Source organism: Armigeres subalbatus, chromosome 2 (assembly GCF_024139115.2).
Source record: "Armigeres subalbatus isolate Guangzhou_Male chromosome 2, GZ_Asu_2, whole genome shotgun sequence".
NCBI lineage: Eukaryota > Metazoa > Arthropoda > Insecta > Diptera > Culicidae > Armigeres > Armigeres subalbatus.
The window spans coordinates 119,135,181-119,147,264 of record NC_085140.1 but is presented as its reverse complement, the minus strand read 5'-3'; the positions used below and the strand labels follow the sequence as shown (position 1 = coordinate 119,147,264).

General features: G+C 44.9%; 1 protein-coding gene across 1 annotated transcript in view; it reads left to right on the top strand.

Annotated features, from left to right (window-relative positions):
* LOC134210725 (nucleosome-remodeling factor subunit NURF301-like) overlaps nucleotides 1-12,084 on the top strand; it is a 42,830-nt gene that overhangs the window by 25,588 nt on the left and 5,158 nt on the right.

Sequence of the window (12,084 nt, the reverse complement as noted above, 5' to 3'; positions counted from 1 at the left end):
CTCTATGAATGTGGTATTTTGGACACAGGTATGTTCAACCGAATTATGGGCGCCATAGACCGCAGGGTGTCCGAATGGGAATCGCACCAACATTGTGTGAGAACGGTGTATGTCCGGTTCGGGACGGGTAGATAGTTTGTTGGTCCCTTTAGTTTAGTAATTCAGTCCAACCGGATGTGGTCCCTTTGAATTGGTTTGGTTTCTTCAGATAGACTCTGCGAAATGCGGCAGGCAAGTCCCCCGGTGAATGGGGACTCCGCGCACTTTTGGATTACTTTCTGAGTGAGGATGGGATGCTCCCCCAACCCCAACAATCGGATTTCGTTAAGTGTTTGACCAAGACGGTCAAAGTTTGACACGAAAAGTTTTCCAAAAAGAGGGGGGGGGAGGGTGATACGGGAAAATTTCGAAAACGATTAGTAATGCATGAAACGTAGAGATCTGGTGTTATATTAAAAAAATGACTTTTTGGGATATGGAAAGTTTTTCGAAATCGATTTTTTTTCTATGACGAATGTCATAGACATGCAGAAAACGTCGAGATCTGGTGTTATCTCGAACTTTTTGGGACATGACAAATGTATTCGTGCAGCGTTAAACGTCCCAGCAGGTTCATTGAGCCGATATGATTTTATTAATTATTTTCTCAAACTACAATAGGCCCTCCATGATTCGATGTTCTTCGACTCGATATCGACTCGTGGAAGCAAATGATGCCATACTAAAATTATTTTCTTGGTTACTCTGATGGTTCTGTTCTATTGGTATCATTTTCGGCAGTCACCAGTGAGCCCAAGTACACAAATTCTTCTACCACCTCGATTTCGCCACTACGATGCAAATTCGCGGTGGATGCCTCACATTGTCTTCTCTTGAACCTCTTCCCATCATGTACTTCGTCTTCGACGTGTTGATGACCAGTCCGATCCGCTTAGCTTCCCTCTTCAGTCTGATGTAGGCTTCCTCCATCTTCTCAGAGTTACGTGCCATAATATCTATGTCGTCGGTGAAGCCAAATAGCTGGACGGACTTACTGAAAATTGTACCACTCGTGTTAATCCCTGCTCTTCGTATTACCCATTCCAAAACTCCAGAACGTTTTGGAATACTTTGAGCATCTCGTATTCAAGAAAATTTAGTTTGCATGATGCGTATATGATGCTTATTGGACCAGATTGGGCGAATACCGACGATGAAGACATTGCAAAAGCCTTGGTTGATCTGATAGATACCGTGGGCTGAACTCCAGAACGTTTTGGAGTATCTTGAGCATCCCGTATTTAAGAAAATTATATTTGCATGATGCGTATATGCTTATTGAACCAAATTGGGTGTATATCGACGATGAGCACACTGGTCGAAGTCGTGATTGATCTGATAGATACCGTGGGCTAAACTCCAGAACGTTTTGGAATACTTTGAGCATCTCGAATTCAAGAAAATTTAGTTTGCATGATGCGCATAATCCTATTGAACTTAGTTTGGTGTATACTGACAATGAGGACATTGCAAAAACCTTTGTTGGTTCGGTAGATACAGTGGGCTGAACTCCGGAACGTTTTGGAGTATCTTGAGTATCTCAAATTCCTGAAAATTAATCACACGCATAACGTTCAGGATGGCTCAACTTGTCTTGTCTTTTTTTTTTCTTGAGCAAGGGTAAACGGAAATCTGCAACCAGACACCTGAGGAGGTACTCAGGTAGTGTGGGGATATGTATGTCATGTAACTCTTACCCGACCCACTAAAACCAAAACCCTTTCGCCAGTCCGTACCCCCGGCCCGCAATTAAGCAATACATCAGGGGGGGGGACTATTGAGAACGCTCACGCCTATGCTAACGCACTTGACGTCAATACACACAACATCGACTTCAAGGGTGGCTACCTCACCACCCGTCGATCGCAAGCTATGATAGTAACCTAACGGTCCGTATCATAATCTCACGTTGGAGACGAGCACCCCGACAACAACCACCGCGCGTGAACCGCAATGACCTCTATATCTACATACTGAGGTCCTCGCAGCCCACCCGCGACATGTTGGTTGTCGGGGTGAGCAAAGTGTTCACTGCATCACAGGTGCCCTTACTGCACACGTTGGTTTTGTTCAAGACGCCACCACCGCTGCAGTTTCGACATAATCTGTTGAGATGCTGTGTTCACCGCATTCCATATAGCTTCCTCCCGGCACATCCTCTCGACGAGGTTGTCCGGGGTTGTATCCATACCATTAATAAGCAGCATGGCATTGCGTTCTATCTCGAATCGCGGGCATGCGAACATCACATGCTCTGCCGATTCTACCTCACCTACACATTCAGGACACTCCGCAGAATCTGCGAAGCCAAACCTGTGTAGGAATTTCTTAAAGCAGCCATGTTCAGACAACACCTGTGTTAGGTGGAAGTTGATTTGACCATGCTTCCTATCAACCCAGTTGGACACATCTGGAATCAGTCTGTGGGTCCAACGACCTTTGACTGCGGTGTCCCATGCTCTTTGCCATTTGAGCAACGAAGCTGCTCTCTTGACACGTCGCACCTGCACCGAGTCCCTTTCGTTGTAGCACTCCACATCCTCCTCTAAGAGTATGTCGATCGGCATCATTCCAGCTATAACGCACACCGCCTCATATGATATGGTGCGATATGCGCTCGCGACACGTAAACACATCAGCCGGTGTACTCTGATCAATTTCTTTACATTGTACTTGGCTTTTTAGTGCTACGGCCCATGCCGGCACGCCATAACGGATGATAGACAATGCTACGCCAGCTATCAGCCTACGCACTTGACTATGCACCGCCGATCTGTTGGACATCATTCGTGATAAAGATTTTATCGCCAATGAAGCCCGCTGACATGCATAATCGACGTGGCTCGTAAAATTGAGCTTATCATCGATCATCACGCCCAGATGCTTGAGAGACCTCACGGAGTTAACTGTGCAGGTCCCTACTCTTATCCTCGCCTGTTGCAGCCCATGACTCTGCCAATCGCGTATGAAGCCTTCAGTTCGACTTCGTCGAGAGTGTCTCCTGTTACCTCCAGCATTACGTCATCCGCGAAGCCTTCTATTTTCACACCGGCCGGGAGACTTAGGCGTAATACTCCATCGTACATAATATTCCACAGAACCGGTCCGAGGATCGATCCCTGTGGAACACCCGCTGACACTACGATCGACTTTTGACCAGCATCAGTGTCGTATAACAGCACCCTATTCTGAAAATAGCTTTTCAGTATCCTGCACAGGTAATCCGGAACTCTCAATCGGTGCAGGGAGTCAGCAATTGCTGCCCAGCTAGCATTGTTAAACACGTTTTTTACATCAAGTGTAATCAACGCGCAGTACCTAATACCTCTTCTGTTTAAACCTCTCGCTATCTTGGCCGTATCCGTTACCGCTCGAATTGCTTCGATGGTAGAACGGCCCTTACGGAAGCCATACTGGTTGCTAGATAAGCCACCAGCACACTCTGTATAAGCCGACAATCTATTCAGAATGACCCTCTCTAGAATGACCCTTTCCAGCTGTGTCGAGTAGGCAAATTGGTCTGTATGCCGAAGGATCCCCCGGCTGTTTGCCAGGCTTCGGTAACAGCACCAATTTCTGCCGTTTCCATCGATCTGGGAAGTTTCCTTCGTCCATGCATCTCTGGAGGCAGCTCCTGAACATATCTGGATTGGCAAGAATGGCGTGTTTAAGGGCCAGGTTTGGAATACCATCCGGGCCTGGCGCCTTATTGAGCTTAAGTTTTCTTGCGGCTACGATAAGCTCTTCGTTAGTCACTAGCGGTACCACGTCAACTGACTCGTACGGAGTAGCGGGCCAGTTCGATGATTCATGCCTCGGAAACAACCCGTCGACTATTTTGGCCAACATCCCCGGAGATTTCTCAGGTGGCGTGGTATTGTTCCTAGCCATCACCATCCTGTATGCATCTCCCCATGGATTGTCGTTTGCCATCCTGCACAGCCGCTCGAAGCAGGCTCTCTTACTACATTTGATCTCGTAGTTCAGAGCTCTGCTCGCTGTCTGGAACACCCTGCGTCTCTCGACCTTATCAGTGTCTGTTCTGTCACGTCGCAGCCTTCTCTTTGCTCGAAGACAGGTTCTACGAAGGTCTGCAATTGTGTCAGTCCACCAGTACATAGGTTGCCGGTTTCCGAGAGGTTTGGTCCTCCTAGGCATCGTCACATCGCATGCACGGGTTAGTACATCGATTAACTCGTCGCCACTTAATCCCGTTGTTCGCGTCTCCCATCGTAGTGATTCCTCCAAGAGTTCTGGGTTGAACTGCGAGGTGCGCCATCCTAGATCGGCTTTGCCGATCCGCCTTGTGGTTGCTACGGGGTATACCGGATCATAAAACGAATTTCCTGATGATCGCTGGAGGTATGCCCCTCATGAACCTCCCATTCTGGCTCCACCGTCCATCCCGCGCTGCAGAAGGTCACATCGATGCATGAATCACCGTTCGGTCCCCTGAACGTTGGCACTTGGCCTTCATTCAGCAGGACTACGTTCAATACCGCTAGCGACTCTAGCAGGGTATGACCTCTGGCGTTTGTGGACCGGGATCCCCAGTCCACTGCCCACGCATTGAAGTCGCCTGCTACAACTAACGGTTTTAAGCCAGTTAGTTTTGCTGCAAGAATATCTACTACCCTAGTAAACTGCACTATACTCCACCTGGGAGGACAGTAGCAGCTACAAAAGTAAACACCGTTTACCTTTGCTATAACGAAACCCTCATCATCAGGTGATGATACTATCTCCTGGATGGGATATCGCCCGCAAGTCCAGATGGCCACCATCTGAGACTTATCCGCAATCCAACTACCGTTACCGGCAGGGATGCGGTATGGATCGGACAGCAAAGCTACATCAGCTTTACACTCAGTAACCGACTGTTGTAGCAGCAATGAATCGACTGCTTTGAGCGTGCTTACAGCGGCACACAAGAAGTTAACTTTCTGAAATCAGTATGGCGAAAGGCATCTAAGGTTCGATTTCTCAAAATTAAGCACTTTAATCGAAAAAATATTTGGTATGCGTAGTAGCGGACACCATCCCTCATAACCGGTACCAAATAGTTTTTCATGAAAAGCTCCTAATTTTGAGAAAACCAGCGTTAGATGTCTTTCGCCATACAAATTTCTGGCGGTTAACTCTTGCCGGCTATTTTGTGCATATACTATAGCGCCTGGATGTGGCTGCGGCGAGTAGAAAATCAGCCACTGCCAATAATTCATTGAGCCGCCTTGCAGTGGTTCAGATTCAGCTGTGTTACCTGCGTGTCTGGATCCTTCTAGAGGCCGGACAAGCCTGGACACCGGTGAGGTGTCTGTTGTCTGTACCCGGGGGACAGATCAGACACCTTGGTGCAGCCTGACAGGTGCGAGCTTGGTGGCCTTCAGCTCCACACCTACGGCATAGCTTACTGCGATCAGGTCCTTTACAGTCATAAGACTTATGACCGTTGCAGGACCGGAAACAGGTCTGAAGCGGTTGGCTTATACTTAGCGGACATACCGACCAACCCACTTTCAGTTTAGCCTTATCCATTACCTTTTTGGCCTCAGCCTGAGGTACTTGGAATGAGGCAACCTGCATTCCTCATGAAGTTTTGCGTAACTGAACCGTAGATTCCTGGATCTCGACATTGCACTGATCTCTCAGTGCGTCGACCAGGTCTCTAGCCTCGGTTACTTCATCCAGGCCCTTGCACTGGATGTTCGAAACTGGACATAGGGCTCTTACTTGAACCCCATCGCCCAGGACTTCCTCCGTCAACTTTTTGTACTCAGTACTCTTCTGAGCAGCATCCCGCTTCAAGACGAGAATCATCTCGCCTCTCCGCGTCCTTCGGATGCAGTTGACATCCTCTCCTAGGCCAGCGAGTTTGTCATCAACTCTCATGGCCTTCAAGACTTCGGCGTAGCTCTTGTCATCAGTACTGACGATAATCGCCTCGCCTCTGTCTTTACGCTTACCACTGACATTGGAAGGCGCACCCGTCTCCTTCTGGGCTCTACCCTTCTTAGCAGTGGCGCGTATCGCTCCGCCTGCCGCTTTCTCTGCGGCCTGCTGCCGTTGCCTTCTCGCCTTCTTGGGATTCACGACCTCCCTCCACGGTAGATCTTCCTCCCGGCGAGCTTCAGTGGTCCTCGATGGTGGAGGCACTGGGTTCACCGGCTTGGGATGGCCATCCTTCTGCTCGTCCTTCTTCCTTTTCTCTGGCTTCGGGGCTGCGGACTTCTCGACAGCTGCTTTCAGGTTCGCCTCCTGCGTAACCTTACTCAGCTTCGGGGTCGCCCCTGTTACAGCCATCCTTTTGCGGAGTTCCTCGACCTGGCTCTCCGCCAGTCGTTTGCTTTCGGACAGGAGACGAATTTTCGATTCTGCCTCCTCTTTGTCCTTATCCGCCTGCTTCCGCTCCTTGACAAGTTTGCGGAGCTCTCTCTCCGCACTCTTGCTGGCCTCTAGTAGGGACCTCCACTCCGATTTGGCCTCAACTACTAGGGCACAGAGTGCCTGCACAGCAAGTTTCAGATCCTTGCTGTACTTAACCCGATTGTCTAGGAACGACATAATCACGTCGGATACTTCCGTGACTACCTCCATCGTGTGACCACCGCGTTCTTCGTGGTTCGCCATCACAGATTTGATGACGCGGGTCAGGGTGGGGCCGTCCATCTTTACTTCAACCGGCACCTCCTCAGACCCTCCACGGGCTTCTCCATCGCCTTCCCCGGCGATCTTTGGGGAGACCTTTCAAGGCCGCTACGTCTGGTGAAAGGGTTCTCCTTACCACCATTCGCCTCACCTGCATCCCTCGACGTTTTGTGTTTTGTGTTGTTAGAATTCATCGCTGTTGGGTCCTCTTGCGGCTGCTGTCGAATACTACTGGTGTAGTCGCCTTCGCGATCCCATGGTTATCTATACATACCTTGCGGCATGCAGGGAGGCCATGCGAGGTTGACACTTTCGTGTTCAGAGCCAGATCAGCGCTAGTCAGGGAAAAGCATCTGTTTACTCCCACTCAGCTGCCAGCTGAGCGACAGGATTGTACCGCGTGCTACAAGGCCCGCCACGGTTTTAGGGGACGGAAGACAGCCTGGCCATTAGCCCATTCGCCGTTTCCAGGTCGGTGTCACCCGGCCTTACTAAGAGAATAGAATAACCAGACTACCAGCCCTCGCGTTCACAATATCTCAATATCCAAAAACAAGACCAATAACATGCAACCAGTATACCATAATCAGGATCTTACTGGGATCAATCCTGATGTGCCAATGGCACTCCCTGGGCTTGTGCTTTTGAAGCGGCACACAGTCGCTTTGATAGAGTCTGCTTACGGCACTTGTGGTTTTTTGGGAGGGATTTTAGCAGAGCCCACTGCTAAATCCCTCCACGCCCTAGGCAGTTCTCCCTGACTCACAGACAGCTGGGGAGGGGTCGTCAAGCCCTTGGACATGGTCCCTGCTGCCCCAGGCTGCCCATGGCTCAACTTGTCTGAGTATTCAGAACTATCAAACGATGTGATTTAGGATTCAAACAAGCCAGATTTATTTGCATGATCTCAGAAGCGGAATCTTTCCAAGGCATATACCCATCCGTCCTGAAAGGGTTAACCAAATATTAAACAGTTTATCTGTGTAATATGATTAGTTTGGTTTGTTTTGCGCTCAAGATGGAAGTGAGTCAAGTGGAGAAGCGTGAAAAAAAATGTGTACACTGACTTGGAAAATTCGAAGCTGTCCCATCTTGCTTTAGAAAAAATGCTGCAAATCAGTGACTCAACCGTTTCAAGAATGTCGAAAGGGTTCAATGACCCATTGACTTTGGATGACAAGCGGAGGGCAAGAAGGAAACAGGGCGCTGCATGTAGGAAGATGGAGGGAAAGGTTAAAAGTAATTTCTTCAGAAATCCCAACATATCAACATTTATGTTGCCAAAAAGGTGGGCGTTTTCCAAAGTTACGTCCCGAAGGTGTAGTCAAGAGCTGAATTAACCCTTTATAATGCAGTGGCAACTATATTGCCACCAACAAATAATATGTTTTTCTATTTATTAACAAGAGCTCTACGTATTATTTCACATGTAGTGACTTTATTTGCTTCCTAGTAACACCCCAGATGAATTTGAGCCATAAAAAAATTGAAATGTCAATTTGAGAACGTAACGTAAGTTTCGAGTGGAAGAAGGATTTTCAGTTATAATTCGTTAAAAAAAACGACAAAGATATATTTTTTCCCGTTGGTATCAATTATTTTGAATCTCCTGTGTTAGATTACTACGTGATTAGCGTGAAAAAAGCTTTGCCTTTCTGTATATTTGGTTTTTGGATTTTTGACGAAATTGTGTTTTTTCCCAAGGGTCCCCCCTTGGGAGAAAAAACGCGAAAATTTTTTTTTCACTTATAATGCGTTTTCTGACTAGGACTCTTCACCAAAAAATGTAACGTACCTTGATTTGACTGGTTCTACGTAAAACCAAATTTTTAAAAATCTTTTTATATTTTTGTTGTTGCCTGTTTTCCCGCTTGCCGGGCAGTGGCAACTATATTGCCACCAATGTTGTCCCGCTTCGCGGGCAGTGGCAACTATATTGCCACCAATGTTTTACCGCTTGGCGGGCAGTGGCAACTATATTGCCACCAATCCAGTGAAAACACTCCAGTGTATTTTCAGTGCGCGCGCTCCTGTGGCTCTGGAGTGCAGTTTTTTGACAGTTTGCCATGACATTTAGAAAATCCAAATATCCTTCTATTAGTTGAACTTAGTTGAGACTATAAAAACGTTTAGATGGAGTAAAATCAAAGAGCAGAATTTTTTGCCCTGAGTGTAGGACAACACTGCCCGTAATGCAGGGTAGACACCTTTTTGTGGTGCATTACGGAGTAAGATCTACCAGTTCTCACTAGTCTTGTTCATACTTATGAGTAATGGTCGGAAGAGTATGGACTACTATAACTTGCTTTTAGATGACCCACTTTTTGTACCTTTCGGATGGAGTCAATGGAGTAAATTACAAAAATGTAACTCAATTTAGGCTGGTTTTGAAGCCTGATTAATTAGGAAAGAAGCGGATACGAATATGGTAGATCTGCTAAACTCTGACTGATCAGAGCTCTGTGTTAAGGTGAGATTCCGAAATTCCAAAAGCAATGAAATCAGATCTCTGTACAAAAACGAATTCGGAACTCATAAGAAGAAGCAAAAATATGTTTGAACTTTAGTACCGATGCATGGTTAAAATCAGTGTTAGCCCACTTTTCGATGAAGCCGAAACTGATTGAAAACACTTGAGTAATTCTCGCTGAAACCGGGCCACTATTTGCACGAGGTTCTTAAAAATGCCTAAATTTACATTCTTTCGAAAGCTTTCGGCAAGTATATTAAGGATCCGAGTTAAATTCATCAGAAATATGAACCCCTCGTTAGTTATTCACGAAATCATTTTTATGGATCCCTCGATTTCTGTCAATTCTTGACTCACCAAAACTGTCATAACTCCAGAATTTCTCAACCGATCATAGAGATCAGCATATCGTTGGAAAGAGGAAGAGTGTATCCTCAATTTGCAATAGAAAAAATACAAGCAGCCATTTTGAATTTGGCCGCCATCTTGGATTTCTTTTCAAAAATCATTTTTCCGCCAAGTTCGCAACCACCGATTTTGAATATTAATACATCGATGAAAAGCTTAGCTTATATTGTGCATTGTGTCCGAAAATCTCAGGTGTATGTTTTTTCTATCAAAAGTTATGTATGATTTCCCAAATTATTTTTTGAAGGGCCATCTGACCAACGAACATTATTTTTATGGTTTATATGGTAATACGACGTCAGTTCCTTGATTTCATACACTATTCTTAGCCAAATATGTTTCAAAAATCAAAAGCATATCTACAACAGTATTTTATTTGAAGGGCTCAAAAGTTTAGAGCATAACGAAGCCGTATTCAAGTTATTGTATTAAATAATTCAAGAATTTTTGTATTGGTAAATCGTACATAACTGTTGATAGAAAAAACATACACCTGAGATTTTCGGACACAATGCACAATATAAGCTAAGCTTTTCATCGATGTATTAATTTTCAAAATCGGTGGTTGCAAACTTATCGGAAAAATGGTTTTTAAAAAGAAATCCAAGATGGCGGCCAAATTCAATATGGCTGCTTGAATTTTTATTATTGCAAATTGAGGATACACTCTTTCTCTTTCCAAAGATATGCTGATCTCTATGATCGGTTGAGAAATGTTGGAGTTATGACAGTTTTGGTGAGTCAAGAATTGACAAAAATCGAGGGATCCATAAAAATGATTTCGTGTATAACTAACGAGGGGTTCATATTTCTGATGAATTTAACTCGGATCCTTAATATACTCGCCGAAAGCTTTCGAAAGAATATAAATTTAGGTATTTTTAAGAACCTCGTGCAAATAGTGGCCCGGTTTCAGCGAGAATTACTCACTTTGAGAGTGGATATAAGTCATATCTCGAAGGGTATAAATAGCGGGGTATCTCAATGTAAAGAGGCCTCCCATTAAGTTTAAGAAAAGAAGTTTTGCAAAGAAGTTTTATGATTTCTCGACGAATCGGGGAAAATGGAGCAACTTTGCAAAAATTACACGGCCGTGTAAAAAATATTTGTGTAAAAACAGAATCGGGTGTACTTCATTTTTGGCTCAAATTAGTATGGGAAAAACTTTTTTCAAATTTCTTGATAGGCCGCTCTCTTCGATTCCATTTGATGCCCTGATGCTCTGGACAAAATTTTAGTCAAATCGGTCAACGTTTGGTCGGTGGAAGTTTAGGCTAGATCTGGGACGGGACTTGCAAAGAGGAAGAAATGTAACTTCAGCAGCTGCCAGTCAACTGCTGTCACGAACTGTCAGGTGTAGCCAGCACCTTTTTGTGTGAAAGTATTGGAATCCCAAATAAAATATTCCGCATGAATTTTGTTTTACGAAGACTTTTTCACTTAAACGAGTATTCCAAATCATCCGTTAGGCTTATTAATAATCAGTTATTAACGTGTGTTTTGTTCCCGGTATAAAAATCCTTATGAAAATAAATTTACTAATTCGTGAATTGGATACACTTTTATTGTGCTCAGAAGAGTCCACCCGGGGCTTAGGTGAAACAGCCAAGGAAACAGTTGAAACTCGATGGTCAACTGTGATGAAAAAAAGAACAAGTGTCAAAACAAGGAAAAAGAAGCTGTCTTTGCCGGTCTCGTCTCAGGGCTAGATGTACCAGTTATGGCTACAGAATCAGTTGTCGCACTAGTGCTTTATATGTCAAATGGCCAATCAAATCACCGCAAACCAAGTTCATATCGATAAAGCATATTCATATGATACGATAACACCTTTGATCTCTTCCAAAACAAGCAAAGCATAATTGTAAAAATTGATTTTGCTTAATTTTTGACGTCCTTTGCTTATTTGCACCAGTCGCACTAGTGGTCCCAATTTAGCCAATCGCATAAGAAAACAATGGGATTTGCCAAATAAGAAACCAAAAATAAGAATAGTGCTACAACTGGTGCATGCGTTTCTATTATGGATTAATCAATTTTGAGAATTCTAACAAATTTGGCTGTTCTAAAGAGCAGGAAATAAACCTTTCGCTTGATATATAAAGAACACCCACATGCCTTTTACTTATTTTTTTTAAACAAATAGTTTTTCTTATGTATGTTCTTCTTCTTTCTTTCTTATTGGCATTACGTCCCCACACTGGAACAGAGCCGCCTCGCAGCTTAGTGTTCATTAAGCACTTCCACAGTTATTAACTGCGAGGTTTCTAAGCCAGGTTACCATTTTTGCATTCGTATATCATGAGGCTAGCACGATGATACTTTTTATGCCCAGGGAAGTCGAGACAATTTCAAATCCAAAAATTGACTAGACCGGCACCGGGAATCGAACCCAGCCACCCTCAGCATGGTCTTGCTTTGTAGCCGCGCATTTTACCGCACGGCTAAGGAGGGCCCCTTCTTATGTATGTCTATATGGGAAAATGTATGCAAAAACATCGAAAAACATTAATTTGCAGTTT